Source organism: Phyllobates terribilis, unplaced genomic scaffold (genome assembly GCF_046119375.1).
Source record: "Phyllobates terribilis strain yellow unplaced genomic scaffold, ASM4611937v1 Scaffold_4__5_contigs__length_816908805, whole genome shotgun sequence".
NCBI lineage: Eukaryota > Metazoa > Chordata > Amphibia > Anura > Dendrobatidae > Phyllobates > Phyllobates terribilis.
Window position 1 is genome coordinate 84802676 of NW_027362764.1, and position 22310 is coordinate 84824985.

At 42.2% G+C, this 22310-nt stretch overlaps 1 protein-coding gene across 2 annotated transcripts in view; it reads right to left on the minus strand.

Moving 5' to 3' along the window:
• Nucleotides 1-22310, minus strand: part of MPP7 (MAGUK p55 scaffold protein 7) — a 381349-nt gene that overhangs the window by 276332 nt on the left and 82707 nt on the right. For both annotated transcript variants that reach the window (XM_073677586.1, XM_073677588.1), the window contains exon 2: nt 17512-17590. The gene's annotated coding sequence lies outside the window, so the exon portion shown is untranslated. The remainder of the gene's footprint in view (nt 1-17511; nt 17591-22310) is intronic.

Sequence of the window (22310 nt, forward strand, 5' to 3'; positions counted from 1 at the left end):
TGCGGTAACCTTAATGACATCAGCGCTCGACACTGTAGCCGGGTTCTCCCGCTACTCTCATTGTGTTCCCGTGCCCGTGCTGAGCGGTTACATTACTGATGTTACCACTCAGCACAACATCAGGATGAAGCAGAGATGGAGATCGTCGTGGGACCTCCTTATTATGGATTTACGGCGGACAGGTGAGGATTACTTTTATTTTTTTATGGTAATAAATGGGTAAATTAAGGTAATTGATGGGGAGTGATTTTTACAAGGACTTTTCTCTGTGTGTTTATTACTTCTGACTACAGGGTTAGTAATTGAGGTATCTTATAGACGCCTCTCCATTACTAACCCCTGGGCTTTATGGTCAGAGGACATTAGCCGACAACAACCTCAAAACCATTACCCCGCTTGCCAACGCACTAGGGCAACCGGGAATATCCAAGGCTAAGCACCAGAAATGGTGCATCTAATGGATGCACCATTTCTGGAGCAGTTATTAGTCAGAGGGGGCCAATATCCATGGCCCTTTCCCAGCTTATTAATATCAGCCCGCTATTTAGCCTTTGCTGGTTACTAAAAATAGGGGGGGACCTCATATCATTTTTTCAGGGATCCCCCTTTCTAATAATCATTAAGGGCTATGCAGACAGCTGTGAGCTGTTATTAATAGGCTGGTAACTTTTAAGGATATTGGCCCCTTCCCAAAATATCACCAGCTCTCAGCTGGTTAATCAAAATAAGGGGGACCCCACTCCATTTTTTTCATTCGTTTATTTTTGTGCTAAATACAAGTACAGAAAACTACACACACAGTGCATTGATTATAGATATAAATGTCAGTGAGATATATCTTTGCACATCTAACACCTAAACATCTGTCATTTGTATTCCTCATTCTATTCCAGTACTTGTCACACGGATAGTGCACACACGGACATACGTATGCCACACGGATGGTGTCACACGAACACACGGACCTCACAGGTACTGCTTTTTCCCAGTAGCAGAATCACCAGGATGTGTGAAGGAGACCTTAGAGAGTAGTCTTCTGCCGCCCGGGAAGAGGAAGGGAAATGTGTAAAGTCTCTGATCGGCAGCTTCCGTCTAACTTCCTGCTGTATCATGATGGAAGTCGACTTTGAATTACAGACTCAGGTAAATGTGTTACCATTGCTGCGTAAACGACACAGCTGATATTTTTCCATGTTAACGTCGGCCGGTATAATATTATTGAATGCCACTAAGGGTGGTACCATGTACGCCATTATATGATCGGTAGTAATATATTAGTCAACATCCTGCAGCTAATAAATAGATGTTTTATTTGTTCTTTTGACAACCAGTGTAATGACCATCACAGCTCTTATAGGAGGTGTCACCTCGTATTCCCGGACTTCTAAATGGCAGTGCAGCGTAGTTACGAGGTTTGTGGGTGTATTACTGCACAACAAAGTCCATTTACAACGGGTGACAAATTGTACGAGAGCAGTAAAAACTATATTAGGTCAGTACGGGCAGGTTTTGCAACATGCCCATCTGCTCTGTGCAAAAGCCAATCTAAAATAGGGGTAAAAAGGCATTACCAATGCGATATACATTACCAGTTTATCAATAACCTAAAGTGCACCAATTAGTAAATCTAACAGAGTTTATAGGAACTAATAAGAAGAGGTCAATACTTGACCATGGGACCCAATTAACTAAATTGATTTCACGATATCTGCAAAATTCAGGCGAGTGAATAAAAAACCTCATGGGATTATTGTCAACATTAGGCGACCACATTTTTTTTTTTTTGCTTTTCAATGAGACAATGGGGACGCGGGTTGCAAGCTTAGTTATTTTGGCCAAAATATCATCTAATATTTCATTTGTTTGTTTTTTTCCCCATCTTTGCAGGTTTCTCCCAGCCCCTGCAGTGTCACTTACATAGCGGTGAACAGCTCTTGCCTGATCTAATAGTATGGGCATCACCAATGGGCTGTAAGCCGGAATGGTGCACTACACGTATCAGCGCGACTGGCACCTTATACAATCCGAGTTCATTTATAATACTAAGTAACCCCCCACCACCACCACCCCCACCACCCTCCTGGATAGGGCCTCATTCAGATGTCATGTATGAAAAAAGCAGACCAATTATTTTCAGAGTTGGACCAGAGTGTGGTCCAAGTTTCCGCAGTCTTTTTTGTATGTCAAGACAAAAAAAAAAAAGTTCTTTCCTCCACTTTTTCCTTTTTGACAATCTGTGAAAATCAGATGTCATCCGAGTGCGATCTGTTTTTTTTCCCTTGACCCATAGACTCGCATTGCTGATTTTGATCTGACCAGCAGATAAAAATTGTACAGGTCTATGATTTTTCAGGACTTCTTGGTCCGTAAAAAATCAAGGGCATTTGGTCAGCCCCACAGACATGAAAAAACACGGATAACACTCATATGTGAAAAATAGATGTCTGATAAGGCCAAAGGGCTCATGCAGACGTCCGTGCAAATCGGTCCGAGCAAGGACCGCGATACAGGGACTGGCTGAGTCAGAGCTTGATATACATCTATGAGGCTGTGACGCTCTGGTTGGGAGAGCCACGGCCAGTCCGTGCATTGCGGGCCGTACTTAGCCCACTTTGCACAGACATCTGTATGAGACCTAAGAGTGCGAGTGCTTGCTCATCAGTAACTTGCACTTGTGTTACCGCCGCCTTCAATCATGAGGCCTGCTGTTCCTGCAGTATATTGTGACCAGGTATTGGTACATATGGACTCTTTTTTTCGGTGATGTTTTTCTTATTTCATGTCCTTTTTAGGGAATTGCTTTTAATACTATTAGGTCAGCACGGCCATGTTTTGCAATGTAGGTGTAAATAGGCATTACCAATGTGATAAGACGTCACGGCTGCTGCTGCTCCGTCGAGAACCTCAACTGCACCAATGTGACATGGTGTTTATAGGCATTAATGAGAGGAGGCCAATGCTTGACCCTGGCAATCAATTAATTAGTTAAATTGAATTAATTAAATTAACTATCCCTGCAAAAGGTCTGACTGTCATTAGCAGCGAGGAAATAAAACCTCCAGGGATTAGTGTCAGGATTAGACGAGCAGGTTCTTCTGCTCATCACTCAAAGCTTTGGACCTTTATGTTGCAGTCTGGTCAAGGAGGTCACAGAGAACAGATGTAAATTTCTCCTGCCGTAGACAACAATAAAGAGGTTTTATAAGGGAGCAAGAGATGACACTAATCATGGCAGAAAACATCCATCATAGCAGAGAGGATTCACCCGCTGATGAAATGCAAGCAAAAAAAGAATAACTGCATGGATAGCAATAAAGGGAAACTGTCAGTAAGATCAAACTTCCTAAGCCGTCTATATGGGCATGTAGGTCATAGAAAGTGGAGTAAAATGATACCTTGATATCTGTGATCCGATACCTTATTCCAGAGAGGTCAACATTTTTCTTAATAAGCTGTTGAGATCTATAGGTCGGACATAGATCTCCCTGAGAATCTGCCTCCAGAGCTTATTCTAAATGAAAGGAAGTGTTACCAGTGTGAGACATGTAATGACTGACGGTCTGCTCTCCTGATCTACATGTCTCACACTGTTAATTCCATCTTTCATTTACAATAATCTCTGGAGGCAGATTCTTGGGGAGATCTATGTCCGGCCCAGAGAACTTAACAGCTCCTTTACATATTAAGAAAAATTTGCATTTCTCTGGAATAAGACACCAGATCGCCAATATCATGGTATAATTTTATTCAACTTCCAAAGACCTAGATGTCCATATAGATGGCTTAGGAGGGTTGATCCTACTGACAGATGGCATTTAAGATGCAGCTAGGATACCATTAGTGTGAGTTTTTATGGACCCATAGACTTACATTGGCTAATTTATATCCGTTATTCAGGTCAAAAATAGGTCTACATTTTTGTTTTTTTGTTTTTTTTATTGGAAACTTGGCTCATAAAATACAAGGTCAAGTGAACAATCCCACAGACTATAATGGGAATAGTGATATCATAAAAGAATACGAATATAACACCTATGTAAACCACAGGTGTCTGAGGCCTTAGCTGGGCAACTCTCTTGAAAATGCTGAAGCATCTCTTCTTAAAACCCTGCATTACTTCAATCTTTTTTAATTCCACTTGGAAATGTAAGAATAAATTAATAACTGGGTGTCACCACTTTGGGGTGTGTCTCCACCCCATCTGATATCGTCCAAACAGTGCTGACAGTGTCGGCTTATAAAAAGAGGCAGGCACCCAATTTCCTGAAGAAAATGCAAAGACAAGTCACAAGAGCCACCAGATTCTCTCTAACAAAAGAAGATGACTGTGACACCCAACGGTGGCACAAGTGGATTTGTGGACCCATGGTGCCACAGGGCCGGGTCTGCCTAGGTAGGGCCATAGCTAAAAGGCTACCTGGTGTTCACTGGAGCACCTGATGGTGGAGACAGACCGGGCAGCAGGTAGCAGCCAGGTACCACTTCTAGGCAGATCCCGGTACTGCAGCTGCTGACCCCAAGGGTCAAGTTCACTGACGCGGACTAGGGCTACGTTCAGAAACACCGGTCTTGGATACTGAATCAGAGACTGGCTGCACAGGGACCGGGGAACAATGTTCAGGCATTAGCTGCACTTGGACCAGGGGACTTCGGGACCAGGACTGACTGCACCTGGACCAGGGGACAACATTCAGGCATTGGCCACACTGGGACCAGGGAACTTCGGGAACAGGAATGGCTGCACACGGACCAGGTAAACTGGTTCGGATACTTGCCACACAGGGACCAGGGGACCTCACAACTACACTGGTAGGACACCACACTACTTGATGATTTAACTCATAGCTTGGCGACTCCCTAAGACAGAGGGAGTCTTTTATACCGGATGATTCCCAGCAATTGGCTGGGAGCCATCTTGCAGGTGGACATCATTATACTAAATGCCTCACAGCAACAGGCTGAGGGCATTTACCATATGCGCGTGTTGCGCCGTTAAGAGCATGGGAGCGCGAGTGCATGAGGCACGCCGCCGGGACTCAGTACAGAGCAGGAAGCAGGGAATGCCAGGGACCACGCCACGGGGCAGCGGCAGTAAGTATGCCGGCATCCCTGCATGGAGGGATAAGGGAACACCATGCAGGGCTGCCGGACAGAGATACTATGACTGTAAATTTTAATCGTCTTTTCTTTCCCAATCCATTCGTCCACATTTTCTGCATTGCAGCAAATAGTTGCAATATTTCATTTCTAGGAAGCACCGACATCAGGCAGAAGCTCAGCCTGCTCTGCATCACCCAGCGCTCCATCAAGCCTAATTTGAGATTAATGAGCAGTTGAAGAATTTGTCTTTCCAGCATTCTGCGCTCTCACTTTTACATTCCAGGACATTATGGACACCGTGGTCCAGCCGGTGGAGTTAGCTTCAGCCTTTGCCAAAAGACATCTTGTGCCGGTGAATATGTTGTGCTTCTCAAAAGCTTCTTGCTTAGCTTTCAGAGTTTCAAGGAAATTGAGCAGTTAATTAGAAAGTAGCATAAAATATTAGTGCCGCACCAGCGCCAGGCTCCGAAACTGCTCAACTTGGCACAGAGTACCAATGCAAGGAAAGACGCTGAAGAAATCAGATCCTTTAAAAACAGCAGTGAATGCAAGTTTGGGCTATCAGTAATCTTTGACTAAAAAAAAAAAAAAAAGTAATATCTTGTCATTTTTTTTAAAATTCTGTATTGTTGATTTCATCTGAGGAAAACCTTCAAGCCTATTCAATATGGTTCCTCACCAATCTCCAAAATCCCATTTACAGAATTAAGGGGTATTTGTGGACTATATCTTCAAAAGATCCTTCAGTCACCCAATGTGCCCTACTAGACCACTGTACAGTAATTGCCCAATATAAATCGAAAATCTCTGTTGATAGGAACATCTGCAATCACATATGGTCCAGTGGACAAAGCCACCACCAGGTAATAATGGTGCTTCTCACTGGGTCAGTAGAAGACTTCTAATCACTTGCTGAGTATGATGGAAATGTTGTAGGTTTCTCACAAACAATACTCAATGTAGCAGCCAGGACTCTGATTCTAGAGTTATGTCACTGACTTCTTGTTATAGTTTTGAAAAAAATCAGTTTCATCTCCTGCAGCTCTTCTAGTCCTCTCAGTGATATACTCCTGCCATGAAGTTCTCAATAGTCATGAGTTCTGGTTATCCGTAGTCCCATCTACTGAATGGCAGCTTGATTCCTATCCATAATCTAGGTGGCAAAAAGCTATCAATTAAAAATGTGGGTGAGGTTATACTGAGCTTATCATTGAGAAGACTGGCAGAGCTGCAGCAGACAAAACAGCAAGCAACCCAGTAAGTGACACAACACTGGAATAGAGATCTTTGCCAATATTTTATATCGACCTCAGACTGGGAAGCATAAAGCTGTTGACAGACTCCCTTTAAATGCATTTCTGATGCTTTTTCTCCCATGTAGTTCAAAACACCAAATCACATAACAGAACATTAAATGGGCAGAGATTGAAGGAACAACCTAGAAATTAATGCTTAAATTAAACAAGAAAAATTGTAATCCTCACCGTTTATTAGTCTTCAGCGTTTTCTACATAATCCTGAGCCAGTCAGTCTCGTAGAAAATCCTCAACATATATAGATTTAAAGGGAACCTGTCGGCTGATTCATGCTGCCCAAACCGTGGTCAGCATGATCACGCTGACATTTCAGAAAAAATATAATTTAAAGATCCGGCTGGAGACCATAATAGGAGACAAGACAAATCCAGCGCTGCCCCTGGCCGGCTCTTCCCAGCATTGCTGCAGCTGATTTTTAAGTCTTTCCCTATGTACATGCAAAGGAGAGACCTATTAATCAGCGCTGGGAATAGCCAGCCAGAATAATATGCCTGGCTACAATTGTGCAGCCAGGCTGCGATTCATGCTGCCTGTGATCTGAGCAGCATGAATCGCCTGACAGGGTCCCTTTAATCTCCTGCTGATCGGGTGAAGCCCTACCCCCTTACCCACAGGGAGGAGTTTAGTAATTTTTTTCTCATTGCAGACAGGGCAGGTGGGGGAGGCTCCTGCTGCAGAAAGTTGTTTCACAGCTACATACAGAACAGTGATGAGAAGGAGAAGGGGTTTACAGTCACAAAGACAAAGATTTATCTACATGTTATTTGTAATAGGGGACAAAAAAGGAGATTAAAAGGAGAAAGTTCGGATTTATTTTTTTTTACTTTTTTGTGTGTGCATTTTCAGGGTTTAGTGTTCCTTTAATTCATTGTGTCTTTAGTAACACAAGCAATGGGTTCACAATGGATGCCAAGAAACATGCCGTTCCTTCAGATCTCATGCAAAACATCAGTCATTTGCATTGTGATGACTGGAAAATATTTCAGATCATATTCATAGTGTTTTACTTGGGACTTTACTTAAAGGGATTTTCGCATGAACAAAGTACATTTTAATGAATAGATCTTGGAATAATAATAACTTCCACAATTAGATGTGTTTAACCACTTCGCGCCAGAGCCTGTTTTTGCCTTCGTGACGGGGCCAATTTTTTCAATTCTGACCACTGTCACTTTATGAGGTAATTACTCTGGAACGCTTCAACGGATCCCCCTGATTCTGAGATTGTTTTTCCTGACATATTGTACTTCATGATAGTGGTAAAATTCCTTCGATATTACTTGCGTTTATTTGTGAAAAAATCGGAAATTTGGTGAAAATTTTGAAAATTTTGCAATTTTCAAACTTTGAATTTTCATGCCCTTAAATCAGAGAGATATGTCACACAAAATAGTTAATAAATAACATTTCCCACATGTCTACTTTACATCAGCACAATTTTGGAACCAAATTTTTTTTTGTTAGGAAGCTATAACGGTTAAAAGTTGACCAGCGATTTCTTATTTTTCCAACAAAATTTCCAAAAACATTTTTTTTAGGGACCACATCATATTTGAAGTCACTTTGAGGGGTCTTTATGACAGAAAATACCCAAAAGTGACACCATTCTAAAAACTGCACCCCTCAAGGTGCTCAAAACCACATTCAAGAACTTTATTAACCCTTCAGGTGCTTCACAGGAATTTTTGGAATGTGGAAGAAAAAAATTAACATTTAACTTTTTTCACAAAAATGTTACTTTAGACCCAATTTTTTTTATTTTCGCAGGGGTAACAGGAAAAAATGGACCCCTAAAATTTTTGTGCAATTTCTCTTGAGCGCGCTGATACCCCATATGTGAGGGAAAACCACTGTTTGGGCGCACTGCAGGGTTCGGAAGGGAAGGAGCGCCATTTGACTTTTTGAATGTAAAATTTGTTTGAATAATTAAAGGACGCCATGTTGCGTTAGGAGAGCCCCTGATGTGCCTAAACAGTGGAAACCCCCCACAAGTGCCACCATTTTGGAAACTAGACCCCTTAGGGAACTTATCTAGATGTGTGGTGAGCACCTTGAACCCCAAGGTGCTTCACAGAAGTTTATAATATTGAGCTGTAAAAATAAAATTTTCACATTTTTCCCACAAAAACATTTTTCATCCCTTAATTTTGTATTATCATAAGGGTAATAGGATAAATTGCACCATGAAATTTATTGTGCAATTTCTCCTGAGTATACCGATACCCCATATGTGGAGGCAAACCACTGTTTGGGCACATGGCAGGGTTTGAAAGGGAAGGAGCGCCATTTGACTTTTTGAATGTAAAATTTGTTTGAATAATTAGCGGACGCCATGTTGCGTTTGGAGAGCCCCTAATGTGCCTAAACAGTGGAAACCCACCACAAGTGACACCATTTTGGAAACTAGACCCCTTAGGGAACTTATCTAGATGTGTGGTGAGCACCTTGCACCCCCAGCTGCTTCACAGAAGTTTATAATATTGAGCCGTAAAAATAAAATTTTCACATTTTTCCCACAAAAAATGTTTTTCATCCCCTAATTTTGCATTATCATAAGGGTAATAGGATAAATTGCACCATGAAATTTGTTGTGCAATTTCTCCTGAGTACGCCGATACCCCATATGTGGGGGAAAACCACTGCTTTGGTGTACGGCACGGTTCGGAAGAGAAAGGAGCGCTATGTTGGCTGGGATAGGCAGCAGACACCATGTTACATTTGAAGAGTCGCTGACATGCCAAAACAGCAGAAACCCCCACAAGTGACCCCATTTTGTAAACTACACCTCTCCAGGAATTCATCTAGGGAAGTAGTCAGTATTTTTTAATTTTTACATTTATACCATTGGGCAGTGAAAAAAGCATAATTATATTTTTACCACAAAAAAATGTTTTACCCTCAGATTTTACATTTTCACACAGGGCAATGGGTAAAAATGGTGCCGAAATGTGTCACGCAATTTCTTCTAAAAGTGGCAACACCCCATATGTGGCTGTATCGTACCGCTCAGCCATACGGCGAGATCTGGGAGGGACGGAGCGCTATTTGACAATTGGAGAACAAATTATTGTAGAATAGGCATTTGGATTTGGGAGCACAAAATTTTCTGAATTTCTTTTGGGGGGCAAGGGCCATTTTGCTTTTCCAGAGCCTTTCTGCTACCAGTAACTTGGAAGTCCCTTATATCTTTAACAGATAATGGACCTGAGTGGGGACTAGCTTTTTTTGAGGACTGAGTTGAAGCTGTTATTGGGAACATTTTCCGTAACATTTATCCGGCGCTCTAGGCTGAGCACTTACATCGGGGTTTCCATCTAAATTTCCAAGTGATGCAATTCAGATGAAACCCCTGCGGGATCCATTCACTGTAATGAGGCAGCAGAGTTACTCTGGACTCCGCCTGGCCTCTGTTTAGCGGTGTCCTTTTTTTCAGAAGTGCACAAAACTGTGGCCAACCGCACTTTTATGCACACCTAAAACAAATGACACCGTGGGATCCCAGGCTAGACGGCGTCCACAGTGGCCTATATCTGCCTCATTACAGGGAATCTTCCGTCATGGGTTCTGGCTGAATCACGTATTTCAGAGATTTACACGGAAACTCTGGTGTAAGTGCTCAGCACAGAGCGCAGGATAAATGTGAGCAGAGCCTTACTGCGATCTTTGGGAGACATAATAAACAAATCAGTAGCATGTGAAGAATTGGTTTTATTTATTTTTTACGCCGTTCCTCGTGTGATATAACTGATTACTTTATTCTTCGGGTCGGTGCGAATACAGAGATACCAGATTTATATCAGGTTTTTATGACTGACAGCTGTCACACACCTAGAGACGCTTTTTTTTGCAAAATCTAGTTTTTGCATCGCCATATTTTGAGAGCTATAATTTCTCCATATTTCGGCCGACAGAGTCATGTGACTGCTTGTTTTTTGCGGGACGAGTTGACATTTTTATTGGTACCATTTTTGGGTACGTGACGTTTTTTGATCACTTTCTATTCCGTTTTTTGGGAGGTAAAATTAACAAAAACCAACAATTTAGGAATTGTTTTTTGAGGTTTTTTTTATGCCGTTCTTCGTGTGGTAAAAGTGATCAGGCAGCGTTATTCTTCGGGTCAGTACGTTTACAGCGATACTACACTTACTGTATATTTTTTTTATGTTTTGGCGCTTTTACACAAAACAATTTTATAGAAAAAATATTTTTTTTGCATCCCTTTATTCTGAGCGCTATAACTTTTTTATTTTTCAGCTGATGGAGCTGTATGGCGGCTTTTTTTTTGCGGAACAAGATGACGTTTTCAGCGGTACCATTTTTATTTCCATTTTGCTTTTAGATCGCATTTTTTTCCCCTTTTTGTTTGGCGATATGATGAGAAAGCATATTTTTTTGCTCCGTTTTTTATTTATTTTTATTATGGTGTGCACAGAAGGAGTTAATTAGTGTGACAGTTTTATAGATCGGGTTGTTTCGGACGCGGCGATACCAAATATGTGTACTTTTTTTGGTTTTGCATAAATATACGGATTTATTGGTTTAATATTTTATTTATTTTTATTTATTTTGTGATTTTTTTTTTTTAACAGTTTAAAAACATTTTTACTTAGTCCCTGTATGGGACATTAATTTTTATTTTTCTAATCACTGATCTCATCCAATGTAATAGACATGTATTACATTGGATGAGATCTTTGCTGACTGTTCAGTGTGTCCTGCCAGGCTTCAGCTGCAGGCTGAGCCTAGCAGGACACCACATATGGCAGATCTGGAGGAGGTCATGTGACCTCCAGCTGCCATAGCAACGCCAGGTCCTGGAAGGTATCAGGGGTCGTCGGAGAGGTAAGTATACGACCCCCTCTCCTCTCACTATATTCTATATGCCGCGTTTATCTACAGTGGGCGGTCGGGAACCGGTTAAATAAAATGTTCCGGTGTTGAGATAATCTTATAAATGTGCCCCTGCTGTGTACTGTGTAATGGCTGTGTCTGACCGTACAGGGACATGGTCTGATCATACCACAGCTCCTGGGCAGGGGAGGAAGCAAAAGAATATACAGACATTACAGCACAGGATCACAAATGATTGTTTTTGTGAGACAAAACATTTAACTGCCTGTTTTTAAGGAATGTTTTACCTCACAGAAAGAATAATTTGTGATCTCTTGCTGTAATATCTGTATACTCTTCTGCTTCTCTCTTGCCAGGAGCTGTGGTATGATCAGACCATGTTCCTGTACGGTCAGACACAACCATTACACAGTACACAGCAGGGACACATTTATAAGATTATCTCAGCACAGGAACATTTTATTCAAACACATTCAATTGTGGAAATTATTATTATTCAAAGATCTATCGATTAAAATTAACTTTGTTTGTTGGGAAACCCTTTAACTTCTAGGGCCATGGAAATGCCCCACTTGTCCCGGATTTGTTAGCCCATTGTGGCCACACATTTAATGACATCACTCATTCATCTTGACACAGACGAGTAATAGTACCAGCACAGATACTACCACCATTACGGCAGGGAAACTGGCACCGGCCCAGAGGTGCCCGGGGATGACGACTCTGGACATCTGGAGAGGCTATTATTAAACGGTTATTTCGAGTCCCAGAGCTGCTGAGCTTTACAAGTGTGATTAAGAAAATACATGGCAGCACTTGAAAATAAAACTCAGATCCTGCATTCATGATCCTGCCAATGATGATGGAAATAGCGACCAGGGAAAAGTATTGTGTGGATGCCAGTTATAGTTGGGTTTAATAAGGATTGAGACAAGTTTCCAGGATTCAGAGATAAAATCATGACTCCAGACAGTTAATAGTCGCGGCCACCAAGTCACACGACTAGGAAAATATATCATTAAATGGGACAAATATTAAATCCTTGAATAAAGAAACCAGAATCACAGATCAGATATTAATATCACACCTAAGTAAAGGTCCACAGCTTACAAGACGGGATTTTTTTTTTGCCAATTTATTTCTTCCCACCTATTCCTAGCTGTATGAGGGCTTTCATTTTTTGCAACACAAGTTGTAGTTTTGAGCGACTCCATTCATAAACAACATACTGAAAAACAGTAAACCTACAAAGAAAAAACGTGTGGTGAAATGGTTAAAAAAAAAAAAAAAAATTACAATTTTTTAGGGAATTCATTGTGTGGTAAAAATTACATGGCAATATGAACCTTCAGGTTAGTCGGTCAGTCTCATTAGAGACTTACTAAAAGTATATTTTATATAAAATAAGTGGTTTAAAAAATTCAGGACTTTGTAAATAAAAATATATATATTATATATATTTGTAAATGTATATCTATTATATATATATATATCTATTATATATATATATATATCTATTATATATATATATATCTATTATATATATATATATATATATAGCTAGCATATACATAGTGACAGAGTCACTAGTCTGATCTAATAGGGGAGGTATGCATCACTCAGGATGCTTTCCTGTGTGAACTGAAACCTACTGAATTTCTGCCAGCATGTTATACGTTGAGGTTAACTCTCTTAAAAGGGTGTGGTTTTATGGGAATGGCAAAGAGAGTGGGAGGCCATTCCCCTACCACCCCTCAGGGTGAGGCTGAGCAGGGTTAAATGCTCAGTCAGCTTTGTTTCTCTGTAGTGTGTGGTCTGGAGAGTGAAGTCTCCAGGCTGTGTTTGGGTGAAAGCAGAGAGCAACACGGGAGGACTGGTGTTGCTGAAGACTTCACTGTGCTACCTGCAGAGGGCAGAGCCTCACTTACTATTGGACTCTGTCATACCTTATCTTTTTGTTTTTCCCGTTAACCCCGAGAGGGTCTGTTTATTTTTATGAGACACTGCTGGAGTTTATGCCACAGAATAAACCAGCAGCAAGTTAACCCAAACTGTGTGTCCTGGGTCTACCTCTTGCGTAGTCGAGCAATTTGCTTTACCACAATATATAATATTTGGTATCTGTCACCATTTTCTGAAACTTGTAAAAAAATTTGGAGCTGCGTGAAGGTTTGGGGTTTTTTTTGTGCGCTGAGCTGTAGTTTTTATTGATACCACTTTGTTTTTGTTTTTTTAGAACATTTTATTAAATTTTTGGAAGGAAGTGCGGCAGCCAAAAATCAGAAATTTTGTAGTTGTGATCTTTTTGAGGGGGAGCGGGGTGTTTACCTTGTGAAATAAATATTTTGATACATTATTAGCAATTACACAAAAAGGCAATAGCGACATTTTATTTTTATTTAACTTTTTTTTTTTTATAGCTATTTAAGTTTGGGGAAACAGGTAGTGACTTTTAATTTCTACTGTTGTAGGCCTTAAATGGACGCTTGTCAGCTCAGAATGACTGTTCAAACCAAGTACAGGTGCTCGGTGCTCCATGGCGTGGCCAATTATTTATATTCACCTTCCCACCTGCTTGGTTTCCATCCATCTCCACCCTTATCTGGCTCTATGAAGCCAGAACTGTCAATCAAAGAAGAAGGGGAAGGATGGAGGAGACTGAGGGAAAACAAGTAGGTGGGAAGGGGTATTATTATCATTATAGCGCCATTTATTCCTTGGTACTTTACATGTGAAAAAGGGGTATATATACAAGAACAATTACAATAATCTTGAACACAATGTGACAGCGACTGGTACAGGAGGAGCGAGGACCCTGCCTGCGAGGGCTCAATCTACAAGGGATGGGTGAGGATACAGTAGGTGAGGGCAGAACTGGTCGTGCAGCAGTGGTTACTGCAGGTTGTAGGCTTGTCGGGAGAGGTGGGTCTTAAGGCTCCTTTTGAAAGTTTCCACAGTCGATGAGAGTCTGATGTGTTGTGGTAGAGAGTTCCAGAGTTGGGGGGATGCACGGGAGAAATCTTGTATTCGATTGTGGGAGGAGGATATAAGAGGGGAGTAGAGCAGGAGATCTTGTGAGGATCGGAGGTTGCGTGCGGGTATGTAGTGGGAGACTAGGTCAGAGAGCAGGGGTCCTAGAACTGAACCTTGGGGGACACTGACAAATAGGGGCGAGATGAGGAGGTGGTGCGTGAGTGGGAGACGCTGAATGTCCTGTCTGTTAGGTATGAGGAGATCCAGGATAGGGCCAAGTCTGTGATGCCGAGAGATGAGAGAGTTTGTAGTAAGAGGGAATGGTCCACTGTGTCGAAGGCAGAAGACAGGTCTAGGAGGAGGAGGACAGAGTACCGTCGCTTAGATTTGGCGGTTACTAGGTCGTTGGTGACTTTAGTCAGTGTAGTTTCAGTAGAATGGTGCGGTCGGAAACCAGATTGTAGGCGGTCGAAGAGGAAGCAGGAGGAGAGGTGGGAGGACAGCTCAGAATGGACGTGTTGTTCCAGTAGTTTTGAGGCATAAGGGAGGAGTGATATGGGGCGATAGCTAGTCAGAGAAGGGTCAAGGGAGGGCTTTTTGAGGATGGGTGTGATTGAGGCATGTTTGAAGCATGAGGGGAAGACACCAGTTGTTAGTGACAGGTTGAAGAGGTGGGCTAGGGCTGGGATGAAGATAGTGGTAAGGTTTGGGATGAGGTGGGACGGGATTGGGTCAAGTTTACAGGTGGTGAGGTGTGATTTGGAGAGTAAAGAGGAAAGTTGATCTTCTGTAATGGTGGAGGAGGAGGGTTGAGTAGGTGTGGGGAGGGGCTGTGGGGGCTTTAGGTAAAAGCTTTGTCTGATGGTGTCAATCTTCTGCTTGAAGAATGAAGCAAAGTCTTCGGCTGAAATAAGAGGAGAGGGAGGAGGTAATGAGGGACGGAGAAGAGAATTGAAGGTGTTGAATAGTTGTTTGGGGTTGTTAGACAGTGAGGATATGAGAGATGCGAAGTATGTTTGTTTTGCTGCAGTGAGTGTGGACTTGAAGGTAGTGAGGGATTGTTTGAATGTGATGAAGTGCTCATTGGAGTGGGACCTTTTCCATCTACGCTCAGCAACCCTGGAGGCCTGTCACAGTTCTTTAGTTAGGCTGGTGTGCCAGGGTTGTCTGTTGATTGTGCGAGCTTTGGTATGTGTGAGGGGGGCGACCGAATCGAGAGCTGCAGCTGTTGTGGTGTTGTATAAAGTGGCAGCAACATCTGCATCATGTAAGGGACTAATGTCTGTAAGAGGGAGAAGGGATTCAGAGAGTGAGTGTAGGTCAAGGTGTTTGATATTTCTGCGAGGGTATGCAAGTTTGTGGAGTGGGGATTGTTGCCCTGGAGAGGAGAGGGAAGAGAATGTAAGTAGCTTGTGGTAAGAGAGAGGGAGAGGTGAGTTAGAGAGGTTAGATAGGGAACAGAGGTGGTTGAAGATGAGGTCCAGTGTGTAGCCGTCTTTGTGGGTGGGTGTGGAAGACCACTGAGTAAGACCGAAGGAGGAAGTGAGGGATAGAAGGTTAGAGGCAGCTGAGAGGGAAGTGTCAATGGGGATGTTAAAGTCGCCCATGAGGATAGTGGGGATGTCAACGGAGAGGAAGTGAAGTAGCCAAGTGGTGAAGTGGTCAAAGAAAGTGGTGGTTGATCCTGGGGGGGTAGTAAATGACAGCCAGTTGGAGGTTGGAGGGGGAGTAGATGCGCACGCAGTATATAAATGCTTGGCCGCACCGTGAAGCACCAAGCGCCTGTACATGGTTGCATCAGTCATTCTGTGCGAACAGAGTCCCTTTAAACCTGCAAATGCTTGATTGCCTGTAGAATACACTGCAATACTGCAGTAGTACTGTAGTAATAACAGTATATACTTATTGTTCTGCACTTTATATACAGGAGAAAGACAATGGAAAGTGCTTGTGTTTTTGTGGGTGCACATGAAGTCACCAAAACACCAATTAATATGTATACTCATGTGCCTAGCAGAGCTTTCTCAGATAGTGACTTTAGGTTTGTTATTTGACAAAGGTTGTTCGCCAACTATTACATATCACATCCACTGTATAGGTTGGAAAAAATGAAAAATATTCCTAATTTACATCTTTTGAATTACTTACATGGAATGGCGCTAGTGTACAGAGTGCATAGCAATGTGCAGGTCCACCTATTGAGCAGAGTGCTGCTGGTCACAGATGTTCAGGAACACTCCCGAAAGTGAGGTCTCGTCTTAGGAGGTCACCAGTTCATTGCAGAGATTCTGACCTCCAAGCTATTTTTATTGGCGGTGATCTTGTGATCTCTATGCTAAGAACTGGCTTTGAGACTGTGTGGCCACCAGCAGTCAGCTCATTCGATGGACCTGCACATTGCTATACACTTTGGACACTAGATGGCGCCATACTATGTATAAAAATGTCAATTCTTTTTTTAACTGCATGTAAATAGCAAAACATAAAATTCTTTAAGATCTATACAGTGGATATTACATGTTATGTTGGAACAATCCTTTTAAGGGGTGACCTAAGAACATGCTTTGCTGCCTGCTTCTACGCACATATTCATGCAACCCTGTCTGTTTTTTAAAGATACAAAAAAATGGCCATGTTAAAAACAGATAGATGGCGGGAGCCTTATAACAGATTAGAATAGGACATGCAGTGGGTTTCATAGACCTGACACGTGGATTCGTTAGAAAAACAGATATATGTATACTTCTATTAAACCCTATCAGTTCGTATGCTCTCTTTCTTTTAAAAATGGACAGCACACTGATGAAACAATCTGATGTATAAATGTGCCCCAACTCTGTATGATCTGTAATGGAGACCCTAACGCTATCTGGTGTAAACAAATGCCGCTGTTCTCCTGAATTTGGCGCGGTTTTTCTTTCGTTCCTGTGCCTCTCCATTCCGGACATATGGCCTTCTCTTTTCTGGATGTGAACCTAAATGTTGAAAGCCAAGTGGGCGTGGTCATCATCTCTTCTTGAAGACTATGCTCACTTGGCTTAAAAAAAAAAAAAAAAAAAAAATTATATACAGGGAAGAGAGGGCCACATCTCGGGAATGGAGAAAGGTAGGAACAAAATAAAAACATGGTCGGATTCTGGAGAACAGCGGCATTTACACCAGGTTAAGAAAATACATATTCATGGAAAGTCCACGCTGTGCACACTCATGGAATACAAGGTTTTCTTTAGGTTTTGTCTAGAATAAATCTCAAATTAAAATAGTCTTTTACCTGAGTGCCTTTATAGAAAAGCTGATCAGCTCCAGGTATGGAATGACTACAAGGAATCTTCAGACATTATGACTCTGACCTAGAGAAAAAAAATTTAAAAAAAAACATTAAATTTCATATAAAGCTAATGAAAGGCGAAATAAGCAAAGAGAAGATGACCATTACTGTAACGTACTCTTCTATCTGATCACACAAATCCAATTACACAAAAATAAAATCATGCGACTCAAATTCACATGTGACTCTTACAATTGGCTTCATTCATCGAAGAGCATCATTTTACCCAAACCTCAAAGTAAAGCATGACTTTATCAAGAATATCAGCGTCAGGCTAAGTTCACATGAGTGGCTGAAATCTCATCAGTTTTACATCCGGGGAAAAAAAAAAAACCTGAGGATTTTTATTCTTATCGTGGTCGGTTTGTCATCTGTAATATATATATATATTCCCAGCAAATACACAATCAGACTGCACCATTTCAATGTTCCTCTCGATTTTCTATAAAGGTATATTCACACAGTGCAATTTGATTTGTGCCGTATGCATCAAAAGCAAGATCTTGAGGTCATATTGTGATATTGCAAAATTCATGTGCAATTTTTTTTTTTTTACAGTAGTCTTGGAAACAACTGTGCTGTGTGAATATAGCCTTAATGCATTAATTACTTGACAGCTCTTTTCTCACTGGTGATTCAATCAGGAACGAGACAGAAGAAGGATTTCTGCTGGTGTAGAAAATCTAGATAAACTCTATATATTTATTAGCACCAAGGCATTTATGATTAAACATGTCCTAATAGGATAACTCACAAGGGATCATTGTAAAACATCCATTCACAAAGACCTTTCCATCTACTATGAATGAAAAAATACCTGAAAATCCAGGTCAGTTGTCCTATTGTAGCTAAATTAGCCACGGAGCTTTCCTGTACTATATAAATCTGTGTCAGTCTGAACGCAGCCATTCTATTCATGCACATGGAAGGCCAGGATGGACATTGCTATAAGTAGTGTCATTGAGCATGATGATAAGAGGATACAGAATACTTATCTCAATCAGTTATAGCAATCCATGGGCAATAAATCCTATAGGATCAGGACAATCACTTATTCTCCAAATTAAAATCCTGTATCTCAAAAAAGAGGTACCCCGTGTTCTACAGCCTCCATAGTACAGAACTCACCGCACAAATATCAGCCATCCACATGCAGAAAAATATCTAGCACGAGACTCCGCAATATCTGCTGCAATTGTGTGTGGAACAGTTTTAGGGAAGACGGCGCCCCGGCTCTCGGTTACGGGGGCTAGACGGCGCCCCGGCTCTCGGTTACGGGGGCTAGACGGCGCCCCGGCTCTCGGTTACGGGGGCTAGACGGCGCCCCGGCTCTCGGTTACGGGGGCTAGACGGCGCCCCGGCTCTCGGTTACGGGGGCTAGACGGCGCCCCGGCTCTCGGTTACGGGGGCTAGACGGCGCCCCGGCTCTCGGTTACGGGGGCTAGACGGCGCCCCGGCTCTCGGTTACGGGGGCTAGACGGCGCCCCGGCTCTCGGTTACGGGGGCTAGACGGCGCCCCGGCTCTCGGTTACGGGGGCTAGACGGCGCCCCGGCTCTCGGTTTGCGGGGGCTAGACGGCGCCCCGGCTCTCGGTTACGGGGGTTAGACGGCGCCCCGGCTCTCGGTTACGGGGGTTAGACGGCGCCCAGGCTCTCGGTTACGGGGGAAGCCATCACCCTGTCTTCGATAAGGAGAAGGCAGCGCTCTGCCAGAGCTATGATGAATTAGAGCCCTGGCTCAATTATGGGGAAATAGGCGTCCTCAGAGCAACCACAAAAAAATATGAAAAATCTTTGACATCCACTTTCAAATCTTACGAAAAAAAGAAAATAATAATAATGTACCCACTTCCTATATGTAGATTTCACTAAGCGTTTGGCTTTCACTTAAGGAGCGATCTCAACACTGATAACCCATCGCCAGTAGATAAAGCTGAGCTTTTTTTATCATGCATAGTGCAGAAGATAGCCATAGATCACCATATAGCTAAGGGTGGGTTGGTGCGTCATTCACAGATTTTGGTTAATAGGATGGCTGTAAATAGTGGGTATGAGCCAGTAATGCATCAGGGGGCCTCACATCCTTAAAAGCGCAGCAAACGGCGATCTTCCCAAGACAGGAACTAGATTGTGAAGTACTGGTAACGCATCATCAATAATCACGATCATGGCTTCTACAGGCCGGAAGGTCACTGGGCCGGCGTCCACTGAGGGACGGAGATCATCCACAGTCACCCGCTACCACTCGTGTTGCTAGGCGACAGCCTGAACGGTGCGCAGCAGACACACCGCTCACAGCAAAAAAAAGATTCATTATTATTAGTCTTTTATTATAACGATCTCCATAATGAATGGTTACAAGGGGGCACTATGGTGGAATGAGGAGTTTGGTAAACCATACATCACTTTTCCATCATATTAAGTGCAAAAAACGAACAATAATTAATATTTAGACATCATTTTAAGTGGAAAGAAAAAAAAAAAGTAAAATCGAAAGGAATATTGGCATACTAAACATTTTTTGGACATTACAGACACCAGCCGAGGTTTCAGGCTCTGTATGTACTGAGTTGCCGTAAACTGAATTCTGGGCAAAATGCACATTACGTATTTCACTATTCCAAGCGTCTCCGTTTTTTATTATCAAATTCCCACCACATCTACTTGTTTATTTTATATGCCTAGAAAACCTCTTAAATTGGTGGTCTCACCATCACAGCCCCTGTCCATACAACAAATTAGGGCATAAAAACACAAAAAAGGGGATTCCAAATATTGGCCATTCGATTGGCCACCGGGTAGTGCTACATTTTAGCCAGATGTGACTTTACCAGATGATAAAATTTTATTGCTGGGTAGAAAGAAACCCAAAACAAAAAAACACAACTGAAACTGTTGGGAGAAATCTACAACGGTAGCAACACCATATCAGGAGTCTATCAGCCCAAATTTACTCTTCAAAGTAACCACCTAGTCTTGTAGGGAATAGGACAACATCTTCCTATGATTGACAGTGCTGGCTTGCCTCGCCTCAAGATGAACCTTAAAGTATGAGCAGACTTCTGTGCAGGAGCAAGCGCACACATCACTTCCTCCTCTCTGCTGACATCGCTCACGACACAGTTACACCTGAGCGACATCAGCAGAGAGGAGAGAGTGATGTATGCATTTGCTCACGTGCAGGAACATTACGCAAACGCTGTAGGTTTATCTTCAGATACTATCTCAATCACCACATAAGTAGGCAGGTGGAAATGGGTGGGGAACAAGCCACACGAAGGGCATAACTGTGCACCGCAATTTACATATTGCAATAAAGTTATCTTTTGGGGTAACGGAGGAATGGTATTGAAAAACTAAAAGAACATTATTGTTGCTTCTTCCCATACAAAGCTATGTGGAAATATAAATTTGGACTGACTGACTGCTTTTAAAGGAGTTATCGCAAACATTAAAGGGGTTTTCCATGATCATTTAAAATTTGCCCATAGCCACCAATAGAATTAGGACCACTAATCAAACAAATCAAAATTAAGCCACAGCACCTTAGTAAAAAAAATTAAAGGCATCTTCATACACTAAAGTGTGACTAAGCTGTGGTGCCAGTTACAGACCCATCCATGGTAAATAATAAAGATGCAGTACCAGGCACAGCTACTACTAATACTACAGACCCGTCCATGGTAAATAATAAAGATGCAGTACCAGGCACAGCTACTACTAATACTACAGACCCGTCCATGGTAAATAATAAAGATGCAGTACCAGGCACAGCTACTACTAATACTACAGACCCGTCCATGGTAAATAATAAAGATGCAGTACCAGGCACAGCTACTACTAATACTACAGACCCGTGCATGGTAAATAATAAAGATGCAGTACCAGGCACAGCTACTACTAATACTACAGACCCGTCCATGGTAAATAATAAAGATGCAGTACCAGGCACAGCTACTACTAATACTACAGACCCGTCCATGGTAAATAATAAAGATGCAGTACCAGGCACAGCTACTACTAATACTACAGACCCGTCCATGGTAAATAATAAAGATGCAGTACCAGGCACAGCTACTACTAATACTACAGACCCGTCCATGGTAAATAATAAAGATGCAGTACCAGGCACAGCTACTACTAATAGTACAGACCCGTCCATGGTAAATAATAGAGATGCAGTACCAGGCACAGCTACTACTAATACTACAGACCCGTCCATGGTAAATAATAAAGATGCAGTACCAGGCACAGCCACTACTAATACTACAGACCCGTCCATGGTAAATAATTAAGATGCAGTACCAGGCAGAGCTACTACTAATAGTACAGACCCGTCCATGGTAAATAATAGAGATGCAGTACCAGGCACAGCTACTACTAATAGTACAGACCTGTGCATGGTAAATAATAAAGATGCAGTACCAGGCACAGCTACTACTAATACTACAGACCCGTCCATGGTAAATAATTAAGATGCAGTACCAGGCAGAGCTACTACTAATAGTACAGACCCGTCCATGGTAAATAATAGAGATGCAGTACCAGGCACAGCTACTACTAATAGTACAGACCTGTGCATGGTAAATAATAAAGATGCAGTACCAGGCACAGCTACTACTAATAGTACAGACCCTTCCATGGTAAATAATAAAGATGCAGTACCAGGAACAGCACTACTAATACTTCAGACCAGTGCATGGTAAATAATAAAGATGCAGTACCAGGCACAGCAACTACTAA